Source organism: Cornus florida, unplaced genomic scaffold (assembly GCF_030987335.1).
Source record: "Cornus florida cultivar Cherokee Brave unplaced genomic scaffold, ASM3098733v1 CherokeeBrave_3.0.0_Hap2_Chr07, whole genome shotgun sequence".
Taxonomy (NCBI): Eukaryota; Viridiplantae; Streptophyta; class Magnoliopsida; order Cornales; family Cornaceae; genus Cornus; species Cornus florida.
The window spans coordinates 25,102,825-25,112,511 of NW_026775577.1; positions in this window are offsets into that span (position 1 = coordinate 25,102,825).

Genomic DNA, 9,687 nt, shown 5'->3' on the forward strand with positions numbered 1-9,687 from the left:
TACTCATGTATGGTGTAACCTTTTTTCTTCTCTTCTCTTCTCTTCTCTTGTACAATAATAAATTACAGAGCTTTTGCTTTACAACACTAACTTTTTTTCTCTTCTTCTTCTTTAAATTTAGTATTGTAATTTTATGAACATGTTGTCTTTTTTATTTTTTCTTGTTATAATTTTTCTCGAAATTAAGTTGATGAAGTTTGGATAACGAACTTTCATACGCCTGTGACCATTCAATTGATCCTAGCTGAAAATTCACATTTTTTGTTACCTAATATTGACTCGGTTGATTCTCTTGGAGCTACAACACCAAAATCATTTTTTAAAATTTAAGTGCGATGATGATATAAATTAAAAAAAAAAAAAAAAAAAAAAATTTACTATAGGTAATTCTAGCCCAGCCCAAAAATAAATAAATAAATAAATAGTAGTACTAGCTCACCCCATAATATATTAGTCCACCTCATAATATATTTCCACCCATGGATACTGCCTTCCATAGCAATGGGAGTAATGCATTTGGCTTCCTCATTCTTCTTCCATTTTTCATATTCCAATTCTACAAATTTCATATATATATATATACACACACACACACACATACATCTATCTATCTATCCATCCAGATATTCATTTTCATTAGCTCAATAACATTTCTCCGTTATTAGTATTAAAATAAAATATCTCATTTCTTTCCCTTTTTCTTTTGGCAAAAACAAGCTACCTCCCATCACTTTTGCACTCTAGTACAGATTCTTCCTCCATAAAAAACTGGGTATATGATTTAAAAAATGCACATAGATTAATATGGATCTCTAACCAAGTTGTTCCTATCAATAAAATTGCTCTATTTAATTATATATATAGAAATTTTGTCACCTAAAACAAAAAATTGAAGAAAATAAAATTTTATTTGTTGGAGGAAATTCTATTTGGATCTGAAGGCAACTGTGACTCTCCAACTCTAGCAGCAATATTAGGTAACCTTAACCTTAATTCTTACTTATTAAGTCATTTTTTATATATGTTATTTATTAAAACTCTTCATTTTTTTCTTTTATCAATTAGTGTCTTTTAAAAAAATTATTCATACAAAATTGTTTATGGAAAAATATTGGTCATGCAAGTGAAAGGTGTTTGCTTTCTTAATTCATTATCGAATTTGTGGTACTTGTTTGTTACAAATTAATTTTTTTTAGAACTGAATAAATTAATTCTCCAATTATCTAAGTAAGCCTTTAGGAAGTTAGGCTCCATTCGGTATTTCTCCATTTATGATTAAACATAACCCTTTTTACATTGAATGTGACTAATGTTCAAATGGATTAATCCCAACCAATGGATTCAGGTTAACCTATTAACATGAAGTTAGTTATAAACAACTCTAAATGTACTGAATTTACATATAGTTGTATTTTAATTTTTTTTTTACTTTAATTATTTATACGCATTTTAATTGTCTATACGAATTGAAATCAAAACATTTTTGTATTGTATGCGTTTGTGTAAATTTTGATTGAATAGATTGAGATCATTTTGGAGCTTATAGTTCATATATTTCCTGATGGTAGTTTTTGGGGATAAAAATAAAAAATACATTACACATTATAAGATAATTGTATTTTTTTTAACAAATATTTTTTACATCTTTGATACTATGGCAAGCGAAGCAAGTAATACATTTGTCTGGCATTTTATAAGATAATTTTTTGAAAAAAAAAAATACTTTACACATTATAAGATAATTGTATTTTTTTTCTTTTATAAAAGTACATTAATTGGTATAAGCTAGTTTTATTATTTAATAAGAATATGTCACTCTATTTTAATATAACTGATATATTACACACAAGGATATTTTGGAGAAACCAATTTATAAATCATTCCATTCAACTTTTTATTTGATCTAACCAAACAAGAAATGAGAATGATAATATATGGTTGCCATCTTTTTTCTCCCAACCGTTCCTCAACTTGTATCAGTAACCAGTAACCATATTACCTGTTATATTTTTAAGAACAATTTTGCACACTACCTATTTGTGGATAATTAATAATATAAAGTAGATAAAAATTATTTTAGTATCGGGATAATATCACTTACCTCGCTCGAGGTTAGGGCTAATTATAAAAAGTATCATAACGTTTCAAAAATTACATTAAACTCCCTCAAAGTTAAGTCCAGTATAACACTTTCCACCTTCCGATGATAGTGAATGCCCTTTTTTTATGACATCATCCACTTTTGAACATGAAAAACTAATTTTACCCTCACATAATTACTTGATCATATGCCCTCACAATCACTTTTTTTTTTTTTTTTTTTTTTTTTTTTTAAATTCAGAATCACACCTATCTATACAGTATACATAATAGACTATATATATCTATTTTCCTCTATAATCTATACATACATAGACAGATCTATATATATATATATATATGTATGTATGTATGCAACATGTCACCCTCTAGTCACCTCTCTTTGCGATCTGTTACGGCTTCTTCTTCTTTCTCCATGCCTTCTTGATTGAGTTCTTACGGATTTAGTCTATCACCCACTTCCTTTTCAGCCATCATCCACCACCGGAATCACTCCGACACCGACCAATGGTTCGGATCACTAAAAGTCTTAGACATAAAAGCTGACGTGGCCAAAAAACGTGCCGGTTCCATTCCCGGGTTTCGACCGCAAGAACTCGGCAATGGCAATAAGATGTTGCAGATCTCGGAGTCGCCGATAGACAATAACTCGGCGACGACAACGAAGAGGATGGCCGTCGCAGAGGTCCTCGTCACCGCCGATCGCCGATCGCCGGAGATGTCGCTGCTTTTGTTCCATGGTGGCATTGGAGGTAAGTAATTTTGTTATGGCGGTTGTGGTGGCTATAGTCGTCGTGGTAGCGGTGAAGATGGTGTTTTTGTTGTGGCAGCAGTGAAGATGACGGTTCAGAAGACCTTTGGCGACGGTGAATATGGAGTGTTCTTATTGGTGAGTAACAAGGATTGAATTTACCACTGAGGCGCGAGTCTGAGCCTAAGGGTGGGAAGCAAGGATGGAACCGGCGGTGTTGAAAGGATGGCGGAGCATCACGGTTGGGTTTGACGACGTGGGTGTAGAGTAAAGGATTTTGTCGTCCTTTGCCAACTGTACGACGAGGCCAACTGCAAATTTCTTAGCCCTGATATGAATAGATGCTGAGGAGAGAGGAGAGAGATGGGATAGGGAAATAGTTTGTGGGTAGTTTTGTCATTTAACAAGGATTTCACCTGAATCTAACCTGGTCACATTAAAAGGAGGTTTTAGTAATTTTTGAAATGTCAAGAGTATTGCCTTTAATTAGGCTTAATCTTAGAAGAGGTTAATGATATTTTCTTTTTTAGTAGTTTTAGATCATCAATTTTCATTATTACTTCCTAATTGTATTATTAATTACTAAAATTACATCACATATTTTTACTTTCTTCAAAGAGCTAATAAGTATCTATTATTATTTTAGATTCATCAAAAAATAATCTACAAATAATAGACAATATAAACCCTGATCTTACAGTTCATATATAACTAAAGTAAAAAAGATAAGTGCTTAAAGCTTATGATAACTGTACATTTGCATTCACATGATATACACCTGCCATTGTTCTAGATATCGCAATAGTCCCATCATTTTTATCCATTATTATGTCGATATATATTTTGGTGGGTTTTTTCTTTTTTAAAACAAGACATTATATTTATAAGAAACCTGATATACACTTTCTCCAACCTTATTTATCATACAAAGATCTTTCTTTTTCTCTCAACATCTTTTTATAGACTCAGGTGAGCATTGCAAGAGCTCAACCTGGAAAACTCCCTTAACGAAGAACATGGATAAGGACTTAAAAATATGTTTATGACAATGACGATGAGTCTAATGAGAACATCATCGTTATTCATGAGAAGCCATGATTGGACAGGTTTGATCATGATTCAGAGAATAATTCTACAAATGATGAGTTATGGACATTCATAATATCGACTACTAACAAATTAAATAGAGAACTACGCAGGGTGCAAAATTAGCCTGTTTAGTTGACAACCCATAAAATTTGCAAAATTGAACCTCTTTCACAATGAGAGCTCCCTTAACCAGCCGCCCCACCCACTGGAATCTTCAACCCAATCATCTAAAGCCACAGTTTCTCTCACTTAACCACCCCTCCCAAACTTACATTCCAACTGATCCCCAGCCACGTCCCACATCTTTCCTCAACAATCCATCCCTACCAGGTCTACCCTCATCATCCAAACCCAAACTAGGCCTACCCACACCATCAAAACCCCCTCTTCCACCTAGGAAAACAGTTACAACATCAAAAAAGGTCGCATTCTGTACAACTAATCATGTCATTCCATATGGCCATACCTCCTCAAAGTTCATTGATGATCACAACAACATCCTTACTGACATTGATCCTTCTAACACCCAAGCCCTGATTGATTAGATATTAATTCAGGCTGCCTGTGGACTTGATTGAATTCAGAAGCAATCACATATACAACTATTTTCATGAAGAAGTTGAATGGCTCAGAGGCATTATTGGGGATGGACTCAAAACTCAAGCTAAGTTGAGGGATATAATCAATGAACTCAATGATCATATTACCTCCACCCATCCCACCTGCCAATAACCAGGAGATGGCCAATCAAATTGCACCTCCCATCCAACCAAATGCATTTCTATCTTAGGTTTCAATTGTCAAAGGTCCAACATCAAGAACTACATTAAACTACATCATTATCCACCCTCCTAAGATTGAGCATGCTGGGTTGACATGCTTGAGGACTAGCCTATTATGGTACTTTCTCCATAAAAGCCTACCATTTAGAATGGTTAATGACATTGCCAATAATATTTGGTCTGACAAAGGATTTCTACAGTTACAAGTTCAGAGAAGGGTCTGTTTGAGTTCCATTTTTCATCCACTGAGCTTTGCAACCTTATTCTCTCTGAGGGGCCCTGGTTTTTTGCCAATAAACCATTGAACCTTAATCAATGGGAACCATGTTTCGAGAGAGACAATCACTTACACATCCCAATTTGGATCAAGCTCTATGGACTCCCTCAACAGTTTTGGACAGAGCAAGGACTGAGCTACATCACAAGCAAACATTGGACATCCCTTGTTTGCTGATTCATTCACTGAAAGTAGGCTCAGAATAAGATTTGCTAAAGTATGTGTTAATGTCAAGGCTACTTCGGATTTCCCTTCAGTTCTCAAACTCCATATGAGCACTGGTAAGGTTGCTACTATCAATGTAAAGTACCAAAATTTCTCCCAAATCTACCACACCTACAAGATCTTTGGTCATACAAGTAAATCATGTCACAAGGCCCCTCCACATAAAAAAAAACTAACCTAACCAAACCACGAATGACAAATTATCCCATCTAATAATTTATCCAACTATGTGTTGGGATTTATATGCCCTGGCATAGCAAATTCCTGTTTGTATTAAAGTGACATATGTTCCTGAAGTTTCTGAAATATTTATGTTTTGTACAATTGGTAAATTCAATGTATTATGTTTCGATTCATTATAGAATTGATAGTGTCCTCTTGATTACAAGAGATATTTATATATGTATGTGATGACGATCAATACATGAATATAAATAGTAATCATAAATTATTCATAGTCGATAATTATGGATAGAATCATAATTAATTAAGATTTGAACTGGATCCGCATTAGGTTGAGATATATTGCGAGAGCCGTCGTATGCAATTGCTTCCTATCACCGTCATGGCATTTGACTCTTAAGCATGAGAAAAGTATAGACTCTTTTATTAATTAATAATTATTTTGATTTGTTCGGCGGATTCTTCGGGATCCTTAAACCGACACTTTGGGTAGTTATGTAATTAATAGCTAGAGGGTTATATTTTCAATATTTGCATCATTGCTACTTGTATTTATTTTGTATTGATTATGGTTGATCACAAAGTAAATTCGAAGGCCTTCGTGTGTTTTTAGACAAAATGATTTATTATATATTTATTTATTTAAATTATTATTTTTGTCAAACAAATGTTTTATTGTGATCGAGTCAGAAATAATCAAAGGTACCAAAATAAATATATTAATTAAGTAGTTGGATTGATGGCTTTATTTATCCGATAACTAATTATGCATAGAGGGGTCAAAGTACAATATTGACTTAGAGGTTATTTATTATTTAATTGGAGTTCAATTAATTTCTTTTAGTGGAGTAGAAATTAATTTATGAATTAATTGAATTGGGTCCATGGACCGGGCCAATTACTAATTCATTGTAGCCAATAAAATAATAGGCCCACTGGATTCTCACTCATAGCCCAACTTGATATTGGAATCATATTAGATTTGAAACATGTGAATTAGAGATTGAGAAGGATTTGTTGTTTCCTTTTCTTTATCTTTATGTTGCCTATAAATATACATGGTCTATGTATATTTTTGGGGTGATTTTTAGTAGAAGCAAAAAGGAATATATTTTTTCTCTCTAGAAAATTAGGGTTTATGTTCTCATCTAATGGAAGCTCCCACAAGCCTAGTTTTCCAAGGTCATTCATGGAGGCTTATGAGAACATTCACTTTAGATGAAAGATTTAAAAGTTTACTCAGACCTTTGATGTAAGTATTCAATCCATTAATTGAATGATACATCATATTTTTATTTTTGCAGAAAACTTGTTTCTATGTGATGAATCAAGATCTATGAATTAAAATCCCTCGAAATTTTTTTAAAACTTGCACGTTTCCCAACAGTGGTATCAGAGCATGGTTTGATTCATTACTAAAGATCATGTTTTTATCAAAATCATCATCATGGATCCAAGATTATATATATTTATTGATGTATGATTTAATATGTTAATATATATTGATATATGATGATGTATGTATAATTGTGAATGAATGATGATGTCTGTTTGGGCCATGGATGAAGCTTATAGATTATTTGAATGTAATTTTATCTTTAGATGAATGTAATTAAGGCTTTGATTTAACCGTTTGAAAGTTCAATGATGGAATTTAATTTTTTCCATTGTATTTCAAATTGTAAATTTATTTAAAGCCATGTAATCTTCATCAAAAGATGCTACGAAGCTTCAAAGAGGTTTAAAAAGGTTAAATTAGGCTTCAGGAATTTTCTGGAATTTTTTCGGAATTTTTCGAAATTTTTCTGGAATTTTTAAATATTTTCTAGAATTTTCGGCATTTTTTCGACGACCGGAGAGTTGCCGGCAGCGAGGTCTTTACCGGAGTAGAGTGTCTGATCCGGTGCAACGCACTTTACATACGCGCGCACCACTAGCCGTTGGATCATCATCAAGGCTGAAGAAATTATACAGTGCAACGCATCAATGATGCAACTGAGCCAGCTGGCACGTAGTCCACACGCGCCAGCATGTTTGACTTTGACTAGCGCGTGAAGGCGCGTGCTACGCGCCACTTGATCACCACAGCGTATGCCGGCGCGTGGCAAGCGTTGCATCATCGCTCCAGAGCTTGCAAGCGTGTGGGAGCGCGTGACACACGCTGGGACCCCTTCAGGGGCGCGTGCCAGCTCGTGCAGGGCCTTCTGGGCGCGTCCTAGGCGTCTGATGGTGTCCGATAGCGCGTGGGATCAGCGTACAAGCCTCTGCAGGTGTTCACAAGCCTTTGATAGACCCTCGCACAACACTTAGAGCAATTAAATGTTAAAAGCTGATTCCATTGGCCATTTAATTTGCTTTTGTCTGTTATTTATTGATATATGTGATGCATGGGATAGATAATTATTGATTAATTATTATTCATGCATTGGATCCATGATATTTAATTAAATGACTTGATTTATATTAATTAAATTATGAAAATTAATTGGATTTGATTACTAATTAATTTGAGGGCACTTATTGGGAAACGAAAAATTATTTTTGTAAATTATTTTAAAAGTGTGCGTCAAATTAAATATTAGTGAATCATTTAAATGTCCAAATATTTTCTAAATTTAATTGGATTAAAATCAAGACGTTTTGCATGCATCATATAATGTATTTGAATAAATTAAAAATCCTAATTATGAATGATTAAAAATTGAGTGGGAGCGGGGATTTTTATACATTGCCCCATGGCCTTCGTTATTAAAACCATTGTAATTAGATCTTCAAAAATAAGGCCTCACGCATGATTTAAAGAGTCTTAATATTACAAGAATGGTTATCTCATGAAAATAAAAATATTAAATGTTCATTGTAATTAGATCTTTAAAAATAAGGCCCTACGCATGATTTAAAGAGTCTAGATTATAATGACAAGATATTTAATATTTTATTTTTCATTAGAGTAATAATAACGTTATACACTTAATCTAAAATCAATAGTGTTAGCTCCCCAACGGAGTGGTCTACACTAGGTGATTTTAGAAAAGCTAAACATAATTGGGAATCATTTCATATAGATAGACAAGGCATTGTCTTGAGAGATATGGAGATGATGGGATTTGCCCGCCAATAGCAATAATGAATTTCGCCAACCGAATAAGTTATTGGCGTATTGGTTATCCGATTTTTCATGCAGTGGTTAAGGGATCCACATACTATTTTAATGGAAGTGCTCGCCTAATAGCAAATGAATCTCAACAATAGTAATAACGAACTCCTCCAATAGGATAAGTTATTGACATATTGATTGGTTGATTTATTATACTAAAGAGTTGAGGGACCCGCATTAATTAAAAGGGATTGTTCACCAATAATGATAATGATCTCTTATTCAATTGAGATTTATTATATTATGTGGTTAACAAACTCATTTTAATTTTAAATATGCATGATAGTATTAATAATTCACCTTGCATATTGTATGAATGCATTTATATTCAGATTAATTATGTCTAATCCATTTTATCTGCTTGCTAACATATTCAATGTATGTGGACCTCATTTATAATGACTGGAAAAGGAACTTAGATATTTTATTCACAACGTAAGGGTACAAAATGTATTTAATAATCCTATACCTAATTCCTTTACTTTAAGATACTTAATGAGATGTTTTAGTGAGATTAGATAGAGGGTATGCCAAAGTACTATGTCAGACTTGAATATCATCAAGATAGCCTAAGGAACTCCAGTATGAGATTGAATTTTAGAAAATGATTGTTTATTATTTAAAAATTGAACTGGAGGTCAAAAAGGCTGACTTGAATGGTAAGTTTGAAATTGACATGATTATTACCTTGTTACCAAACTCGTTCGACTCTTTTAGAGTGAACTAAATAAGGAATCAGTTTGAGTTCACACTCGCTGATATTCTTATAGAATTGGTAACAAATGAAGGGATAATCACAAGTATAGGCATTTTTATCAATCTAACCTAGTCTATACCATCTTCTTCTAGGTCCAAGTGGAAGGGCAAAGCAAAGAAGAAGGATGATAATAGGACTAGGCTAGCATAAAACATAGATATCCAAAAGGTTAAAGGGAATAAGGCAGTGTATGTTGAGGGCGAAGGAAACTGTTTCTTTTGCCGCTAACTAAAACACTATAGGACGAACTGTCTAAGCAATGACATGGTATAGGAAAATATATATTTAATCATTGAGCCATGTTATGTGGTTACATCTATTAATTCCTGATGGATAGATTCTGGAGCCACTAAACATGTTTGTAAT